The 17,685-nt window shown below is 43.4% G+C and overlaps 1 protein-coding gene and 1 long non-coding RNA gene across 5 annotated transcripts in view; one reads left to right on the top strand and one right to left on the bottom strand.

Moving 5' to 3' along the window:
* ENAH (ENAH actin regulator) overlaps positions 1-17,685 on the top strand; it is a 152,896-nt gene that overhangs the window by 58,960 nt on the left and 76,251 nt on the right. The window lies entirely within an intron of this gene.
* Positions 2,406-17,223, bottom strand: LOC308582948. The gene is made up of 2 exons (XR_014005964.1): positions 16,260-17,223; positions 2,406-3,130 (listed from the first exon to the last, which is right to left on the bottom strand). It is a non-coding gene; the product is annotated as an uncharacterized lncRNA (long non-coding RNA).

A 17,685-nucleotide genomic window follows, 5' to 3' on the forward strand; every position in this document is an offset into this window, starting at 1 on the left:
TCACTTGCAAAGTTACCTTTGAAGTTGGTTTCTCCGAGTGGTCTGTTAATTGTTAATTATTAAAGGCACATGGAGCAGAAGAGAACCTAGGATGCTTCTTCGCTATTAAACAAGACATTTGTCAAGTAGGTCAGGATGTACATGGTGTTGAACCAGAGGTTTGGTGTGAGAGAATCCCCTGTGTACAGGGGCTATTTCCTAAAAGGTATACTCGGGGTTTTCCCCTGAATTCTTTCACTCAGTTTTGATGAATGGACGGACAACTGGATTGTGAAAATGCATTCAGATTGAGTTCATATATCACAGTGTTTAGTTATAGCCTGTTGCTGCATTTGAACTACAGTGGTACCTCGAGTTAGACGCCTCAGGTTACAAACACTTCAGGTTACAAACTCCACTAACCTGGAAGAGTTACCTCAAGTTGAGAACTCTGCCCCAGGATGAGAACGGAAATCGTGTGCTGGAGGCACAGCTGCAGCAAGAGGCCCCATTAGTGAAAGCACGCCTCTAGTTAAGAACAGTTTCAGGTTAAGAACAGACCTAGGGAAAGAATTAAGTTTGTAACTAGAGGTACCACTGTATTGGTGCTTGCACAGTCTAGAATATTGCTTAGGTTAGTTAGTGTAAGCAAAGGTGACATGGCATCCCTCTTACCATGAACCATATGATGGGGCTGTTGAAGACTTTGCAGAATAAGTACTGCGCAGAGCTGTGAACTAATGCTTTATTATCTCTAAAATGGTCAAAATATAATGTCATATTCTTTAAAGTATGAAAGGGGAGGTCTATTGTGAATACTTCACTATAATTTATTGTATAGATTTTACCTTTCCCTGGAGCTTACTGCTAGATATAGTAATTATAACAGCATGTGCTAGTGATATAGAATATTATAGGACCCTTTCTGTCTTTTTATAGAAACGTTAATTCATCTGGCAACATGTTTGCGATGTTCCTTCTAAAACATTTAAAGGGTATTTTTGCAATTGTGGTTCTGTGTATTTTGCATCTCATGGATGATGTATCACTTGCTAAATTTGAAATCCAAATTGTGACTCTGGCTATGGCTGCTGCCAGGAAGCAAATGCTGCAAGGAGACAAGTACTTAAGAACCAATTATCATCCCTTTGACTTTCCAACTTGAGGGATGTTTCACACAAGACAGAATTCCTACATGAGGGCTACCACTTCAGTGTAGGAAACACCACGAGAAGCCTACCCATATCTTATGTCATCTTGCGTACACATCAGATTAGCAGCAAGCTTCAGTTGTGGGGTAACTGGGAAAATAAAAAGAGCTTGCTACACATGACAGTCTCTCTCCCAACCCCCAATGATATGGTTCTGTTAATGGAAGGCTCTTGAAGGGGTGATTTTTGCCCCAAAAAAACATAATCCACAGCACCCTTCACCATGCCCTATGCTGTTATGAAGGTTCCCCTGGAGCAAAAGAAAAAAATTTTTTTGGGGGGATGCAGGAAGATTGGGGAACTGGTGAAAATCTATGTGGTGTCTTTCTTCACACAATGTATAATTAAACTATGGAATTCCCTGCCATGAGGTGCAATGATGGCCACCAACATGGATGGCTTTAAAAATTCATGGAGGATAAGATTATGCATGGCTACCACCAAGCTGACAATGTTCTTCTACCTTTGCTGTTGAAGTCTGGGTGCCTTGGAAAACCAGCTGCTGGGAATCACAAGTGGGGAGACTGCTGTTGCATTGGCGTCCTGCTTGTGGGCCTTTCCATAGGTATCTATTGGCTACTGTGAGAAGAGGATGCTGAGCTAGATGGGTCTTTGACCTGATCCATCAGGGCTCTTGAGATTGGGGTGAGTTATATATATCCAATCATTTTCTAAATGATTTTGATGGCACAAAATCAGCAAAGACCAGGGGTATAATTTTTATGAAAAAGAAAAGCTCTTGATTGCCACTTGAGCAGTGGTTGGCCAGCTGATGATGTCATCAGAATGGAGACATTGGGAGGGGACGGTTGTCTATATATATCTTCAAGTTTACTGTTGGCACTCAAACTAAAGATCTATATCGATGACTGTGGCTTCTGAGCAGACCACGTAATTAAATACGCGGAATTGCAAAGATAGCTTTTTCCTAATCCTTGTCCATTTGGATGCCAAGCCGCACCTCCGGTATAAATGAGAAGTGAGGTACAGTACTTCCAACAAAGTTGAGAGAAGTCAACTGAGCAGCAATATAAGTGATGAAATTGCATCCCTTAATGCATGTATATACAGACTGGTGGTAAATAGTCCCATTAAGAGGCAGGATGCGAAACAAGGACTCTGATCTGCAAAGTGAAAGGATGAGGTCAATGATATCACAGACCTAAATTAAGATGCTGATGGAAACCATAGCAAATTTTAAAAAACCAAACCAACTGTGTGAGAAGTCTGTAATGCGTTATATCTGGCAAGATGAAGCTAATGAAAAACAAGAGGGTGAACAAATACATGAGCTAGTGTTTTCCATGTATGCTGCATGCAATAGTTATAGAAAGGTCTTGGATTACAAATGATAATTTGGAGCACAGAATATACTCCTTCATTGGTGGAGGGGCAAAGACGAACCCTTTGCTATAAATAGGTTTATAAATGCACATGAACAGATTTATTCTCCTTAATTTAGGGCCACCCTCCATTACTGATGTTCTGAAACAAGGGTTCCTTTCTGGAGAACATCGTCTATGCATGGCTCCTACTTGCTGCCCCATAAAGAGCTAGTTAACTTTTTCTTCTTTCCTCTTTCTATTACAGCCATGCTGTCGGGAAATGTTATATTTGTCTGTGTTGCAGAGCAAAGAGAATACAGAAAGCTGGAGCCAACACCTAGGTTACCAGGGGAACCTGCTCATGGATCTGGTAGACAGTGCCAGAGGCTCATGGACAACTTTTCACAGGAGGGGGGGGGTCCTGCCACCACACCTGCTGTTGGCAGTAACTCCCGATTATAATAGAGTAGACTATGTCCCATATTGCTGTATAGTCAGCAAGTCGCTCCAAGTCTCTGCTGCCAGGCTGTCTTTGTTGGAGCCTAGCCCAAGCTTTTAGAAGCAGGAATGGTGCAGCTGTGATATCCGATTGAAGTTCCGTTGCTTGGAGCAGGTCTGCATATTAAAAGAAAATAACATGGGATCAGGGACAGAGACACTAGTCGGCTGGATGTGAGTTCAAAGGGGAATTAAGGCTGGAAAGCAGGACTATTTGGGTGCACTAGAAACTGGATCGCTCGGCTGAAAACCAGTGTGGTGCAGTGGTACTTGAACCAGAATCAAGACCACCACTGAGACCACAGGTGAGCTGCACCTAGACTACCCCCATTATGCTGGGATGGGCGACTGGGATTTATAAGCCACTTCAAACCATTGTTTCCAAAGCAGTATACAACAGGAAAGTAAAAAAAAAAACAACAACCCAGATCTAAACAACAGATCCTAAAAACACAAAGTTGCATAAGTTATGTATAGTAAACAAGATAAAATGGTCAGGGAAAACCCTCTTTAAAAGTAAGTTTCCAGTAGCTGCCTGAAAACAAACAAAAAAGATAGACGCTTGTCTAAATTGTGTTCAATCTTTTTTATATTAAAAGAAAACTCAGTAAGGCAACATTTTGCAACATTTCCCTCTGCGATTGGAATGCTTCGGTTACATTTGTGTTTGAAATATCTTGGTTGCATTTTTTCCACATTACATAAGCCACATCTTCAAAGAAAAGCCCAGTGTCTGAGACAGGTTTCATCTGCAGTCAGAAAGCTGGCATGGCCCTCCAGGAAAAAGAGAAGAGACTGAAGAAATATACTGAGTGAGAAACAGGACCATGGCACTGTAACGGTAGCCGATCACATTCCTAACTTGACTATGCCTTATTAGGAATGTATGTATTCTGTAAGGGAAAATAATATGTCAAACTGAAATACAATATGCCTCCTATACATAACCATATGCAAAGTAAGTTCCGAGGCTGTCAACTAGTTTTCCTGGAGCAAAGTCTTTGAAGTCAAGAAAATACTCTGATTTGTGGATGCATAGCCTGAATGCCTTTCCTGAAAGGTAACCGTGGCTGCAAACCTTTGGATAAGCACAGAATTAAAGAATTTGAATGAGGAAGAGCATCTTTGCATGAGGCTTTTAGTGATGTGTTACTAGAATTAGGTGTGTTGCACGTGTACTTTTTACTTTTTATCATATAAAAAAAGTAAGCTTGTGTTATGATAGTGCATACACAAATCTGGGAAAGAGGGGGATTTGCCCAGCCGGACTTAAAATTGTACTATGAATCAGCAGCGTTCTGCTGGATGAAAGAGTGGATGCTCCTCGAGAATACAGATATCTTGGACTTAGAAGGTTTTAATAATGTATTTGGATGGCATGCATATCTATGGTATGACAAGGTCAAAGTGCATAAAGCTTTCAAAAACCACATTGTTAGAAAAGCATTATATAATTTCTGGATTAGATATAAAGATTTGATGGAAAACAAAACTCCTAGATGGTTGTCACCATTGGAGGCTAAAGCTGTGAAAAAACTCAATATGGAGGCCAAATGGCCAAAGTATTGGGAAATTTTGGAACAAGAGGGTGATAAACTGAAACTACAGAGTCATGAGAAATTGAAGACCAAAGTACGAGATTGGCTCCATTATTATCAAATAATGGAGGTTTATAAACAAGACAGGAAAATTGGCTTCCAGGTGGAGAAATCAAAATTAGAAACAGAATTGTTAGAGCCCAATGCTAAGAATTTGTCTAGAATGTATAACTTGTTGATGAAATGGAATACACAAGATGAAACAGTTAAGTCAGCTATGATTAAGTGGGCACAGGACATTGGTCATAACATTATGTTTGCTGACTGGGAACAGTTGTGGACCACCGGTATAAAATTTACGGCATGTAATGCCTTAAAGGAAAATATTATGAAAATGATCTATAGGTGGTACATGACCCCAGTCAAGCTAGCAAAAATCTACCATTTGCCCGATAATAAGTGTTGGAAATGCAAAGAAACTGAAGGTACTTTTTATCACCTTTGGTGGACGTGCCCAAAGATTAAGGCTTTCTGGGAAATGATATATAATGAAATGAAAAAGGTGCTTAAATGTACCTTTCCCAAGAAACCAGAGGCCTTTCTCTTGGGCATTGTCGGCCAGTTGGTGCCAAAGAAAGATAGAATTTTCTTTATGTATGCTACTACAGCAGCAAGAATACTCATCGCAAAGCATTGGAAGACTCAAGATCTACCCACTCTGGAAGAATGGCAGACGAAGGTGATAGACTATATGGGACTGGCTGAAATGACTGGCAGAATCCGTGATCAGGGGAAAGAGACGGCGGAAGAAGATTGGAAAAAAATTAAAGTTTACCTTAAGAAATATTGTAAAATTAATGAGTGCTAAAATGTCTAGATTTGAGGGGAAAAAGGGGTGTACAGCTGAAAAAGATTAAGTAAAAGAAAAGAATAAGGGATAAATCTGATGAAATTAAGTGTTAGGATTTGCTGGAAAAATTTTGGGAATTGGGATGCAGAAAGGGGAGGTTTGGGGAAGTCGACGAAGTAAGGTTTATGAAAAAAGGATATGAAATTATACATGTTTGTTTGTTTCTTTATTTGTTTGTATGTGTCTATAAAAAATTCTTGTAAAACCAATAAAATTTTTATAAAAAAAAAAAGATAGTGCATACACAAATCTGTCCTAAGGCTCAGAGCAATCCTGTACTCTTAATTACACCTGGGTGGAGGTAGGGGAGATACTTGTAGAGTAGCTGCTGCATCCTATATGTGATTGGCCCAAGCATGGAAGGAGGAAATGCACAACAGAACAAAAAGAGTAAAAATGACAGACATGCCTACATCCCTGGCAACCAATCAGAGACTGTGCTGGTGACAGTGCCCATATGCTTCCCATACATGGAGGGAACCAATAAACTCACGACGACAGGGCCACTCCCACTGCATCACCACCCCCACAATCACAGCACCCACAGTCCATCAGGCCCAGTGGCACAGCCAGCAGTGAGGCCACTTATTGGAAGTCTCCAGGCGAAACAATAGGCATGAATTTGAATCCCCTTATGCAACCCCCTGTAATTATTTTTTTGAGCACACTACAGAAAGAGGAGGAAGGAGAATCCATGCAACACAGCACGCCCATAGCTACCTTGGCAGGTCACTTGCAGAGAGCACACATAGCTCAGTGTCTGGGACCGATGGTCAAGCAGACCCATCCATGGTATGAAATGATTCAGTTACCATGGAGCTAAGGGCATGGGGCAGGACATGGAACAAAGGTAACTGTAGGCCCATATTGATCAGTAGTTCACTCCATAGGATAGGGAACATATTTTTCAAAGCAGCGGTGAGACTTAACACTCCACTGATGTCTTGGGGCTTTTGCCAAATCCTGAAGCTCCTCAACTGACAGGTCTCAAGTCTAGAGTTGTTCTGTAAGATTCCTTAGTCTTACAGCACAATCCTATTTTTATAAATAAGATCTATGCAATGTAAATGAGCAGAACTGAGGGTTAAAAGTCATTTGTTGCTCATAATTTTTGATGTAAATGCTGGCATAATTCTGTGCAGCACAAAGTGTAAAAGTACTTTGTTCAGAAGTTTAAAAAGCTCAATGGGCCTTGGAGTTTTCATGTGTGTTTGTGCTTTTAGTCTTATACTTTAAGAATCGATTGATGTCAACAAGATGTCCTTAAGAATGGAATGCCTGGAAGATATTTTAAGAGAATGAACACCATCATTGTCAAAGTACAGACAGTGTTGCACATGAACTGCATTGTAATGACACAACAGGAGTTATTTTTAGGATTGTCACCATTGGTCAAGGCAGTTCAGGACATGTTACTAAGGTCCTTGTTCAGAGAAGGACAGCTGAGTCAGATATCAGTAGCAGAGAGCAATAATCCCAGAATGCCTTGACATGTTTGTGGGTGTTTGCAATATCAATGATATCCATTGATTGATTGATTGATTGATTGATTGATTGAATGCCCCTTAGCCCTCAAAGACGACACCCAGGTGCTAGTTTACAACATTACAAATTCCATTTTAAAAGGTTATAAAAACAGAAAGCATTAGGAAGAGAACCAAAACAAATCCACAAGCAGGGAGAAATTCAATCAGAAGCCTGGTGGAAGAAAAAATTTGCCCACCTAAATATAATCAATTAGGAGAGCAATTAAACTCTCTTGGAAGGGAGATCCTCAACCCAGGAGATTCAACAAGAAAGCCCTGTTGAACCCATGTTTTCTATCAATAAACATTTTCAACTGTGTTTGTTTTGGAGGGGAAACATGGATGTCAGAGGGCACGACTGATTCTCCCTTCTAGATGTTTGCTTGAAAACATCAGGGGAGAAATTCAACGTTGCATGAAGGTGATCATTCTGCCACACCAAGCATTTTGGCCTGTCAGACAGAGAGATTTCTCTCTCTCTCTCTCTCTCTCTCCCTCCCCCCTTCCCCCCCAGTTCTAGGGGTTCTCCTGACCCACCTGAACCTATTTTGGGGGCCGTGAGGTGGGGAGATACTTACTGCACAATCAAAAGTCCTTGAGCAGGGCTCCCAACTGGTGGAACGCTTTAAGTGAATCATACCCTGTACATATATTTTTGAAGCATTAGTTATTTTAAAACATTTCTTTAATTCCTTTTGTATGTGCTCGGTGTTTCAGTCAAGTCAGGAGTGGGGCATAGCTCAGTAGTAGAGCACATGCTTTCCATGCAGATGGTCTCATGTTCAGACCCTGGTATCTCCAGGTCTAGAAAATACCATCTGAAACCCTGGAGACTTACTGGCAATCAATGTAGACCAGCCTTCTCTAGCTTGATGCCTTTCAGAAGTTTGGGACTGCAATTCCCATCATCCCTGACCACTGACCATGGTGGATGAGGTTGATGAGACTTGGAGTCCAATATCACTCTCAAGGAATACAGAGAGATAAATCACAAGCTAAACAACTCTGTGGTTTACAAAAACTCATTAGCAATAACGTACAGCATTTCAACACCTTATATTACATGTAATCTTAAACAAATATACCATGCCAAAATAATAATGGCATGCGCAACTCAGTATCTCAAAGCCAAGCAATCCAAATATTCCTGAAATAAGTCCATGAGAGAAACTCTCTATGTGTATAGTTGTGCTGGTGTGGTCCCAATGGAACTTTGACATCAGGATACCCGGATTTCAATCTCTGTTTCATGAATCTTCTGGTTGACCTGAAAAGGAACTAATGGCAATTCAATGTTCTACCAGATAGATCAGCTCCAACTTTAGAAGTCCTTGTTTTGGAAAGTCAAAATTTCAAGGCCACAAGGAGCAACCGTCCCGGTTTCTGATTTGATCCTGGAATGTCCCACTTTTCCTTAGTTCCTATTTTCATTGAAGAAGAAGAGTTTGGATTTGATATCCCGCTTTATCACTACCCTAAGGAGTCTCAAAGCGGCTAACAATCTCCTTTTCCCTTCCTCCCCCACAACAAACACTCTGTGAGGTGAGTGGGGCTAAGAGACTTCAGAGAAGTGTGACTAGCCCAAGGTCACCCAGCGGCTGCATGTGGAGGAGCTGGGAATCGAACCCGGTTCACCAGATTACGAGTCTACCGCTCTTAACCACTACACCACACTGGCTCTCAACATTGGAGAAATGTTGGGGGGTATGGAGTCAAGGAGATAAGTAACTATACAACCTTCAGAAGATATTTGAAGGCAGCTCTGTATAGGGAAGTATTTAAATGTTTAATGTTTTATTATGTTTTTATATATGTTGGAAGCCACTCAGAGCGGTTGGGACAACCCAGTCAGATAGGCGGGGTATAAGTAATAAAATTATTATCATTACAGTGGTGCCCCGCAAGACGAATGCCTCGCAAGACGAAAAACTCACTAGACGAAAGGGTTTTGTGGTTTTTGAGCTGCTTCGCAAGACGAATTTCCCTATGGGCTTGCTTTGCAAGACGAAAATGTCTTGCGTTTTTTGCAAGTTTGTTTCCTTTTACTTAACACCGTTAATACAGTTGCGACTTGACTTTGAGGAGCAACTCATAGAAGGCGGTGTGGTAGCCTTTTTTGAGGTTTTTGGCGATTTTTGAAGCTTTTCCAAAACTTTTCCGACACCGTGCTTCGCAAGACGAAAAATTCGCTAGACGAAAAAACTCGCGGAACAAATTAATTTCGTCTTGTGAGGCACCACTGTACTTTTATTATTCTTATTATTTTATGGACACCCCTATTTTCATTGGAGAAATGTTGGCAGGGGAGGTATGCAACAGTGGTGCATTTTAACCAAGTACTCACCAGTGCCAGTAGTACAGTGGTGCCCCGCAAGACGAATGCCTCGCAAGACGAAAAACTCGCTAGACGAAAGGGTTTTCCGTTTTTTGAGTCGCTTCGCAAGACGAATTTCCCTATGGGCTTGCTTCGCAAGACGAAACGTCTTGCGAGTTCTTGCGAGTTTGTTTCCTTTTTCTTAAAGCCGCTAAGCCGTTAATAGCTGCTAAGCCGCTAAGCCACTAATAGCCGCTAAGCCGCTAATAGCCGTGCTTCGCAAGACGAAAAAACCGCAAGACGAAGAGACTCGCGAAACGGATTAATTTCGTCTTGCGAGGCACCACTGTAGTGACAATCTGGCAGCCATGAATGGCATACTTAAAGTGGCAATAAAAAGCTGGATCTTCCAAAGGAATATTAGAGAAATAGCAGATTGTGCAGAGTGAGCCTGCCTCCTACATAAAAATAACGTCTGGAGCTATGAATACATGGGGCACATTTTATATTTATATGGGGAAATATAGCAATCCACAGCAAAGTCAGGGTAAGTAGAGGAGATTTGACAAAGCCATCAAGGTAGAATAATCAGCTGAAAAGCAGCAGAGCCCTGAAAAGTGATACGATTTGTTAAACCCTGATACATCACACTCATCTGAAAGTAAAGACCCTGGAACTTACAAACCAAAGAATTACAACATAATATAGTAATAATAATAGTGCCGGTAATTTATTATTTATACCCCGCCCATCTGGCTGAGTTTCCCCAGCCACTCTAGGCGGCTCCCAATCGAGTGTTGAAAACAATACAGCATTAAATATTAAAAACTTCCGTAAACAGGGCTGCCTTCAGATGTCTTTTTAAAAGAGGATAGCTGCTTATTTCCTTGACATCTGATGGGAGGGCGTTCCACAGGGTGGACGCCACTACCGAGAAGGCCCTCTGTCTGGTTCCCTGTAACCTCACTTCTCACAATGAGGGAACTGCCAAAAGGTCTTCGGCGCTGGACCTCAGTGTCCGGGGTGAACGATGGGGGTGGAAACGCTCCTTCAGGTATATAGGACCGAGGCCGTTTAGGGCTTTAAAGGTCAGCACCAACACTTTGAATTGTGCTCTGAAACGTACTAGGAGGAGCCAATGCAGATCTCTCAGGACCAGTGTTATATGGTCCCGGCGGCCACTCCCAGTCACCAGTCTAGCTGCCGCATTCTGGATTAATTGCAGTTTCCGGGTCACCTTCAAAGGTAGCCCCACATAGAACACATTGCAGTAGTCCAAGCGAGAGATAACTAGAGCGTGCACCACTCTGGCGAGACAGATTGCGGGCAGGTAGGGTCTCAGTCTGCGTACCAGATGGAGCTGGTAGACAGCTGCCCTGGACACAGAATTAACCTTCATCTCCATGGACAGCTGTGAGTCCAAAATGACTCCCAGGCCGTGCACCTGGTCAGGGGCGCCGACTTATAAAAAATATTGGGGGAGCCCGCGAAAGCTCATGAATAATAAATAAGCTCATGAATATGCAAATAAAGTGGCGCCGCCTCCTCGTGAGCGAATAGGGGAGAGCGTGCTGCGCCTATTAATCAGCTCCGAAGGAAATTGGGTGGAGCTTTTGCTCGGGAGGGAGGGCAGGAGGCATGCAGCCCGACCCTGTGCATTTTGGGCTGGGGGAGGGGCGGCGGTGGCGCTCTGCTGGAGGGGCGCCCGATATTATTGGGGGGGCGGAGCCCCCCCAAACAAATTTTTGAGGGGGCTCGGGCTCCCTCAGGCCCCATGGAGTCGGCGCCTATGCACCTGGTCCTTCAGGGACACAGTTACCCCATTCAGGACCAGGGAGTCCCCTACACCCGCCCGCCCCATAGCCCAGAAAAAGTACTTCAGTCTTGTCAGGATTCAACCTTAATCTGTTAGCCGCCATCCATCCTCCACCCGCCTCCTGGCACTCACACAGGACATTCACCGCCTTCACTGGTTCTGATATGAAAGAGAGGTAGAGCTGGGTGTCATCTGCACACTGATGAACAGCCAGCCCAACCCCCCTGATGATCTATGCAAATGTTATACACCTTTCCTCCTTGCACACCAACAGGAAGGCTTTGCCATATCAAGAAATATTTAAAATGATGGCAGCCTGCTTATGTTTTTACAGTGGTCTCCCTACAGTTGTATTTATGGCTTGGGGGTAGGTGGGAAATGGTCACCGGTGTAACTCTTTAGTTTCATGTTTTGACTTTTTTCCATGTCCGCCCCCACCCCCAGCATACCAAATGGAGGCTTATCAGTATATAGAACATAATATATTTCTGTTTATCTTAAAGTAGCTGCTGGAGACTCAGTTTTGCATCATCAGTATAAAGATAATCACATATAGAGTTTTGGAACATACTATCAGCTCTTTATGGACACAGAGGGAGCATATGATTCATGCCTCAGTACAACCAAGGGATTTGATCCAAATCCCTCTGAGTCACTCAGGTCCTTTATCCTTCAGGCATATTACTCTTCTTCCACCTTTAAAGTGCTGTTTTTGGGGGTGGACAATGAGTATGCACAAATGAATCTGGCTGAAATAAACACAGAACATTGCATATGAGTAAGGCTTATTCACTTTGTAGGGGAAGGTCCATGGGTCAGTGGTGGTATCTGCTCTGCATGTATATGGAAAGTCCCACATTCAATCTCTGGTTTCTCTAGTTAGAGGTGGCTGTGAGCCTTCCCTGAAATTCTGGAGAGTTACTGCTAGTCAGCGTAGACAATATCAAGCTAGATTGACCAATGATCTGAATCAGTATAAGGCAGCTTCCAATATTTCTAGGTTCTAAACTATGCTTTTCCTCTAAACCTGTAGATTTCGCTGTTCCCAAATAGTACAGTGGGGTTTTTGGAAGGCGTGGCATAGATGCAGTACAGATACTACTGTAGCTTGCTGTCTTCCACAAATAACTCCTTAAAAGGTTTGCCTCCTGCTCCTTTTCCCTGAGTAACAGTAAACCAGTCTACCCTTGCCCCACCAATAATAGTAGTAGTAGTAGTAATAATAATAATAATAATAATAATAATAATAATAATAATAATAATAATACCCCGCCCATCTGCCTGGGTTTCCCCAGCCACTCTGGGCGGCATATAGCACATAAAAAATTGTAAAACATTAGACATTAAAATTTTTCCAAACAGGGCTGCTTTCAGACGTCTTCTAAAAGTCAGATAGTTGTTTATTTCCTTGACATCTGATGGGAGGGCGTTCCAAATGGCGAGCACCACTACCGAGAAGGTCCTTTGCTTGGTTTCCTGTAACCTCACTTCTTGCAGGTGAGGGAACTCCCAGAAGGCCCTTGGAGCTGGACCTCAGTGAACGATGGGGGTGGAGACTCCCCCTATCCTTCAAGTTGGTGGAAAGGAACCCCCTCCTTTTATCCAAAGAGCCCCCAGAGAAGTCCCATATAAGTGTTGCCTCTGCTTGTGAACTGAGCCTTATTCTTCCTTCCTGGTTCTAGTATAACTTTACTTATAATATTGTGGGTGAGAGAGTATGGATAGTGATCTAAATATTTTAAGAAGATAAAGCATTTGATCCAGAATCAGGCTGCAATGAACTCTTTGGGACTTAATTCTGAGTAGCACGCATAAGTTTGTGCTATATGTTAGTTGAACTTTATGACTGAATTGTCCCAGTGATTTCAATGGGACAAAAAAAATAGGGGGGGGGGAATGACCAATTGTGCAATCCTAAACATATATTCTCAGAAGCTAATACTCATTGATAAGTGGGATTAGGGTTGCTGCCTAATTTAGGATTTCAGCCTAAGAAACACTTGCTCTGAGGTGTGTCCCTCACCTAGCTCAGTAGTACTTAGTCAACATGTATAGGAGTGCACTGTCAGTCTGTATCCAGCCCAATAAGTTTATGCTATCTTATTGTTCATTACCAATTGCAACAAGAAAATAAATAACCCAGGAATAATATGGAATAGTCATATATTAGAGTAGTTCAAGAACGTTCGCATCCTGTCTACACAGAACCCCTCTCAATAGAATTTATTTGCAGAATTTACAAAGGGAAGACATTTTGTCCCAGCTATATTTGTTGTCTGGAGTCCTTTCTTTGAGGGGTCCTCCAGATATCTTTGTTGCTGCACACTGATGATGATTTGTACTTAGGATGCTATGAGGCAGTGGCAAAATTAGACTTTATTTCACCCAGGTCAAAGACCCAGTTTGGCACCCCCCCACACACACATCTGCGCGTGCGCACACACAAACATTGGGAACCTCAATGGCACCCCTCTGGAGGCTTCACCCAGAGTAAAAAAAACTGGCTAGCCCTTCTGTAGCCACAGCACTGTATAAGAGCAGTCACACATGATCCCATTTTTCAGTTTGTACATTCCCTACAAAGGTTTTGGGGTGGTCAAACAGCTTTGCTTCCAAGCAGTACATATCCCTTAACTTCCTGGTGAAATCCCATAACTTTTTATACCATAAAGGTTCTGGTTTATTTTTGTTCAGCTTTTGCTGGATCTCTCAGTGGCCTTTGATACCATCGACCACAACATCCTTCTGGACCGTCTAGAGCAGGGGTCAGCAAACTTTTTCAGCAGGGGGCCGGTCCACTGTCCCTCAGACCTTGAGGGGGGCCGGACTATATTTTGAAAAAGAAAATGAACGAATTCCTATGCCCCACAAATAACCCGGAGATGCATTTTAAATAAAATCACACATCCTACTCATTTAAAAATACCAGGAAGGCCCCACAAATAACCCAGAGATACATTTTAAATAAAAGGGCACATTCTACTCATGTAAAAACATGCTGATTCCTGGACCATCTGCAGGCCGGATTGAGAAGGTGATTGGGCCGGATGCAGCCCCAGGGCCTTAGTTTGCCTACCCACGGTCTAGAGAGGGGCTGGGAGCTGGGGGCACTGTTATACAGTGGTTCCACTCCTTCCTCCTGGGCCATGTTCAGAAAGTGGGGGGGGGCATGAATGTTCGGACCCTGGGCTCTCACTTGTGGGGTGCCTCAGGCTTCCGTCCTCTCCCCCATGCTTTTTAACATCTATATGATCATCAGTATACGGATGATATACCCAGCTCTACCTCTCTTTTCAATCAAAACCAGTGAAGGTCCTGTGATTGTCTGGAGGCGGCTGGAGGATGGATGGTGGCTAGCTGAGGTTGAATCCTGACAAGACAGAAGTACTGTTTTGGGGGGACAGGAGGCGGGCAGGTGTGGAGGACTCCCTGGTCCTGAATCGGGTAACTGTGCCCCTGAAGGACCAGATGTGCAGCCTGGGATAAATTTTGGATTGACAGCTGTCCATTGAGGCGCAGGTCAATTCTGTGTCCAGGGCAGCTGTCTACCAGCTCCATCTGGTACGCAGACTGAGACCCTACCTGCCTGCAAACTGTCTCGCCAGAGTGGTGCATGCTCTAGTTATCTCCCACTTGGACTACTGCAATGCGCTCTACATGGGGCTACCTTTGAAGATGACCCGGAAACTACAACTAATTCAAAATGTGGCCACTAGACTGGTGACTGGGAGTGGCCACCGAGACCATATAACACCGGTTCTGAAAGACCTACATTGGCTCCCAGTATGTTTCTGAGCACAATTCAAAGTGTTGGTGTTGATCTTTAAAGCCCTAAACGGCCTCGGTCCAGTATACCTGAAGGAGTGTCTCCACCCCAATCGTTCACCCTGGACACTGAGGTCTAGCGCTGAGGGCCTTCTGGCGGTTCTCTCACTGCGAGAAGCGAAGTTACAGGGAACCAGGCAGAGGGCCTTCTCGGTAGTGGTGCCCGCCCTGTGGAATGCCCTCCCATCAGATGTCAAGGAAATAAACAACTATCTGACTTTCAGAAGACATCTGAAGGCAGCCCTATTTAGGGAAGTTTTTAATGTTTGAAGTTTTATTCTGTTTTCAGTGTCCTGTTGGAAGCTGTTCTTGTTGTTGTTGTTGTTGCTGCTGCTTCTACTGAGCTATAGCCATTCCAGACAGCAATGATGCGTAGCACTGGGGAAGCATCACATAACAAACAAAAGCTGAATAAACCCATCATTAGTGCACTATCATTGTGTCAAGAATATGCTGAAGAATACATCCATAATAAAATATCGGTCTGGAAGGGCCCTGATATAACTGTTATTAGCCATCTGTAATTGCAATGCCCTGTAAGTTCATTAACCATTCTTTTTTTATTGTCCAGAACAAAAATGTTTAACATCAACTCTGTTAAACTTAATTTAATTTTAAAAGTATGGGATCCAAAGGATAATTATAACAAACTGTCGAAACAAAATTTGAAAATTCCTTCCAGTAGCACCTTAAGAGACCAACTAAGTTTGTTATTGGTATGAGCTTTCAAAGAAGTGTGCATGCACATGAAAGCTCATACCAATAACAAATTTAGTTGGTCTCTAAGGTGCTACTGGAAGGATTATTTTCTTTTGACTACGGCAGACCAACACGGCTACCTACCTGTAACCATAACAAACTGTGTTATTTATAGTACTGCTTTTGATCATTTAGGAGGATTAATTTACTTTGGGGCATTTCCATCACCTGTGGAGGGTGTCTCCCTTTGGCTCATAACTGTTCAATTGTTTAGTTAATTCTTATTTAAGCTCCTGATATGGGGAAGTGAATCCTTTAATACTTTCATTTGTTCAGCTTAGATAGCCGGGGTATGATAAAGCGAGCAATAATAATAATAAAGCACAATTTTCACTGCATGCTGAGGAGCAGTCTGCATTCTTGATGATACAAACAACTGCTTTGCCGTGAAGTTGGATAAGGATTGATTTCATCAACATCTGGTCATGCATCAAGTGTCACACGAATCAACTATAATACAATCAGTTGTTGTGTGGAAGAGAAAGGAAGGAGAGAAATTGCTTGCTCTAACGACTTTATTATCTCGCAACAAGAGACAATATTTATTCACACTCTTACCTGGAAACCCTAGAGCAGCATCTAGGACTGGATTCAGTTCAATAAACTGACAGTTACCAATCTGGACAAACCAGAGGTGCTCTGTTTCAGTGAGAAGGCCATTCCCTGAATAGGGTTGCTGCCTCAGGTACAGGATATCTGAAGGACTTTCTCTTCCTGTATAAGCCAAACATTGTCTGAGGAGGTTCCCCTACATGTTGGGTGGTGGAAACACGGGAGACAACACAAGAGCCCTGTTGGATCAGATTGAAGGCTTAAATAGTTCAGCATTCTGTTGTTGCAGAATATATTGTTGCAAGCAATATATTAGTGCCATATCACTCTCTCTCCTTTGTGACTGTGCAGTGGAACTCTCCTTCTTGGGAGATTAATTTGGCACCTTTGCCAAGTTTTTCACTGCCTTTTAAAGGTGCATCTATTTCAGGAAGCAAGGCTGGATCTGTCTGCCATATTATTGGTATTTTATCTGCCACACACTTGAACTTAGTTGTTTTATATTACAATCAAAACTCGGTTGTCGAACAGCTCCATTTTCAAACATTTTGGTTCCCAAATGCTGAAAACCTGGAAATAACTGCTGCGGGTATCGAACATTTCGGAAGTCGAATGGTCTTCTAGAATGGATTACGTTCGACATCTGAAGTTTGACTGTATTGTTTTAACTGAAATGTTATGGAATCAGCACTGACATTGTTTGCTCTGTTTTATAGTATAAGCTGCCTTGGGCATAAATACACTCAAAGGAAGTTAATGAATGAATGAATGAATGAATGAATGAATGCATCACTGCCGATACCTAGGTGAGAAATGTACAGAAACAATCTGTTTGATGGAGGGTAGAGAGGGATGTGTGAGTGTGCATATTTTGCTCTGCCCACTTTAGCCTTTGCCACCCGCAATCATCGACATGTAGCCCCTGGAACATTGCTCAGAAGACAATGTGGCCCTCAGGCTGAAAAGGGTTCCCCACTCCCATCTCACGGGTATGTTTACACACAGTGGGTGCTTCCAGGCAGTGGCGTAGCGTGGGGGGTGCCAGGGGTGCCGGCCGCACCGGGCGCAACATTTGGGGGGGCGCGTTTGGCCGGCCCCCCTCGGGGAAGCGGGAACCTCTCCAAGGCGCAGCGCGCCGTCAGTGGAGGAAAAGAGCTGCGCAGCAGCAAAGCCGGGAGGAGGAGGAGGTGGAGAGAGCCTGCTAATTGCTTGCTGGGAATTAAGCGGCTCAAAGAGGCAAAGGAAAAGAGGTGGAGCCGCTGGCCCGGCCGGGAGGAAGCTGGAGAGAGCAGCGCGCCAAGCGCACGTGACGCAAAGGGCCTGCCCACGTGCAGGCTGAGCTCCGCATGGCGGGGCGGAGGGAGGCGCTCTGCACGTGCTTAGGAGGCGCTCGCTCTTTCCAAAGAAGGACCCGGCTACTGGATCAAGGCCA

The sequence above is a fragment of the Podarcis bocagei genome (genome assembly GCF_964188305.1).
Source record: "Podarcis bocagei genome assembly, chromosome: 3".
Classification (NCBI taxonomy): Eukaryota; Metazoa; Chordata; class Lepidosauria; order Squamata; family Lacertidae; genus Podarcis; species Podarcis bocagei.